The sequence below is a fragment of the Miscanthus floridulus genome, chromosome 1 (genome assembly GCF_019320115.1).
Source record: "Miscanthus floridulus cultivar M001 chromosome 1, ASM1932011v1, whole genome shotgun sequence".
NCBI lineage: Eukaryota > Viridiplantae > Streptophyta > Magnoliopsida > Poales > Poaceae > Miscanthus > Miscanthus floridulus.
The window spans coordinates 202,392,861-202,395,993 of record NC_089580.1 but is presented as its reverse complement, the minus strand read 5'-3'; the positions used below and the strand labels follow the sequence as shown (position 1 = coordinate 202,395,993).

At 53.3% G+C, this 3,133-nt stretch overlaps 1 pseudogene; it reads left to right on the top strand.

The window, feature by feature from the left end:
• Window positions 1-300: 300 nt before the first annotated feature.
• On the top strand, window positions 301-2,662 carry LOC136470289 (uncharacterized; annotated as a pseudogene).
• Window positions 2,663-3,133: the final 471 nt, after the last annotated feature.

The window sequence follows — 3,133 nt, the reverse complement described above, 5'->3', positions numbered from 1 at the left end:
CGTGAGCATGGCAGGGAGATAATTTGCCATGACATTGGTGTCTCCTCCGGCGGCGCGGACAGCGGTGGCGTAAGCCTGCAGCCACTGAGTTGGATTCATCCTCCCTTCATAGGGCTCGACCCCGGTGATTTTGAAGCCATGGGGCCACTGGAGCGTTCGGAGCGCCCTGGTGAAAGCTAGGGGCCCTTCCGAGCTGTCGGGGCTGACATCGGCAGTATTGCCAGCGGCGATCGGCTCTAGAGCTGAGTCTGGGTTGCCGTACTCTTGCTCGTACTCCTAGCGACATCGTACTTCATCTTCATGGAGCCCGAAACGTCGTTGATCGATACGCCGTCGTGCATCCCGAAGGTTACTGAGGTGCACTCGGGCGTCCTGTTCGACCTCTTGGTCGTGCTGGCGATGATGCTCGGCGTGGTGGCCTCCAACTCCTCCCTGGGAAGGTAGTGACTGGTCGGCGAAGCGGCTTCGACTGGGACGGCGATTAGATCTAGGATCGGCTGATCGGCGGATCACGCTCGTGGAGCATGAAGGTCTCTGAACTTCTCGGATCTCATTAACTTGATAGTGTGCCGCTTTAAGCATAGCGGCGACCTTGGCGAGCTCGGGCGTCTGCGGTAGGTGAGCAAGTTCGTTGGCGGCCACGGCCAGATTGGCACTCGGAGTCTTGAAAATGTTGTGGCCGTCAACGCGGAGGAATTCTTCGTTGAGGTTGCGATGGAGGGGCCTTCCTTGTGAATCGAACTGGTTATCACGAGCGGCCTCGGCCATCGCAATGGCGTGTTCGTTATCACGTCGTTGCGCACGGTTGGCATTCCTGTTTTCATGGGCGGCGCGTTCCTCATCTGTTTCGCCGTTCCGAGGGGGGCTGTCGATACTGACGTTGATGATTGCGCCACCCCAGAAAGGCAGGAGAGGAGGTTGCTTGGTGAAGGTCTCGGCGAGGGGCTCGATGGAGCCTTGAGACTCAGAGTCCGGATTTTCCTCAAGGATAGTTTGGAGGGATGCTCCGGGACCCCGGCTGGCGTGCAGCATGTTGACGGTTGGTGGAAGCTGGTTGGCGAGCTGGTCGGCGATTTTGCCCCTCAGGGCGTCCTTATATGTAGCGGCGGTGTTGGTGAGCCCGAAGGGCAGGGCGGCGAGCCCTAAGGTTTCCCGAGCACTAAACACCGACAGATCGGGATCGGAAGGTGGTCGGTGCTGAACAAGGGTGTCCAGAGCCGACTCAGCAATGGAGAGGCAATCGGCGAGTTTCAGGCCGACCCGATCGATAGACTCGATCAGATCGTCATTGTTGACGTGCCTCATCCGATAGCGAGGAAGCGAGCGGCGAGTGGCTAATGAAGTCGACCCCGGAAGTGGCTCCGAGATTGGATCTGTAGTCGCAGGTGCGAGGGTGGTCGGCGCAGAACGGATCTGCACCGGCTCGAGAAGCTCTCCAACTCCGTCGGCGTTGATGACCCATGTGATGGATCCGACCGTGAAGATATGGCCGGGCTGCGGGAGGAACAAAGAGCCTGCGGAAAAAGCCATCTTGTTCGACAAGGAAAGAGCACGCACACCCCTACCTGGCGCGCCAACTGTCGACAGAATATCGTCGGCAGTCCACCGAGGGGTATCCCGCGATGGTAGATTGATCGGCAGAGGAGCGTGTAATCAAGAACAAGAAGGCAATAGAGACACACGAGTTATACAGGTTCAGGCCGTCAGTATGACGTAATACCTTACTCCTGTGGTCTGTTGGTTTGTATTAGCTATCGTATGATTTGTCATGATTTCATAGGGGGTCCCTGTCCGCCTTATATAGTCCGGGGGGGGGGGGGGCAAGGTTACAAGACGGTTAGATCTGAGAGATAACCGGAAAGTAATAACAGATTACAAGAAACACGGGATCGTGCATATCCTATCAGACTACGTGACATCTTCCGGATATCCTTTCCATGCCTTGCGGGAGGCGCCGAGCAGAATCGTGCCCCGCAAGGCTCCTTCTCGTGGGCTGGACCGCCTCTGGAGGTGTAGCCCATGTGGCCTGCCGTGGGTATCCGGGGTCATACCCCCACAACAGTAGAATGCAGTTCTTAATGACAAAGTTTTTTTTTCTAGAATTGCATTTTTGTTTTTTAGATCCATGAAAATTTGTTGAGATTATGTTTGTTCTGTACTTCTGTGTGTAATCTTTCAGGCCACATTTGCTAGTATGCATTTCTCTTGCATGTGCCGCTCCATCAAGTGACCTTATGGTGGCTTCCTTCCGGCCCAAAGTTGATCCATCAGGAGATGAAGCTGCCGCATCTGAAGTTTATCTATCACAAACGCCTACGCGGTCTGGCTCGGGGAAATCAGGGTACCACGCCCTAATCCGGAGGACAGATAACGCGTCCTTCACTAATGCATGCTATGCCCATGCCAACGTGAGCGAGTTACGCATGTAGAAATCGGCAATCATACCTTACGGAGACAACCAGCACCTCTTTCGCCTATGGCGACGAGTCGCTGCGTGGGGTTCCGGACATGGCAGCTGCCTTCGTTTGGGACCCATGCTGACCTCTGCACTCACCGGGAGCCGATCCTTGATTTAAGGTATACTGAAACTGAAAGTCCAGGTGGAGGGAGGTACCTTGGGTGCTTAAGCGAGGAGAAGCTGCAGGTCTTCAGAGTTAATTAATTAATTATTATTATTAGGTAGCACGTCAGGGAGCAGAGCATCTAGTTAGCCTTTTGGTTTTTACTTTTGGTAGGTCAGCTAATTGCTAGGTAACATAACTATTGGACGTGCTAGTTTGTAGTGCAGAAGAAAGTGTTTTGATGTGTACATACGGGGCAGCTGAGAGGACCGGAGGACTTGGCTCGCTGTGAAGCTGCGTGTGTTACACTTGTGTGTATAAATATACTCAGCTGCTTAATTATGATGAAGCTGATGCTGTCAGTGTTAAAATTTGCTACGATCGATCAAAAGCTTTGATGAAATTCTGTTGTGATGTCACAAAACTAAAATTTGATGAGGAAATGATAGCTGCATGCATGGTGCTGCTGCCTGTTGGCTGTTTGTCGCTGACACCTCAATCCGTTCAACAAGGAAAGGAGATACACTGGCATCACATGTTATTCCCTGTAGATTGTGGACTTGAAGATATAG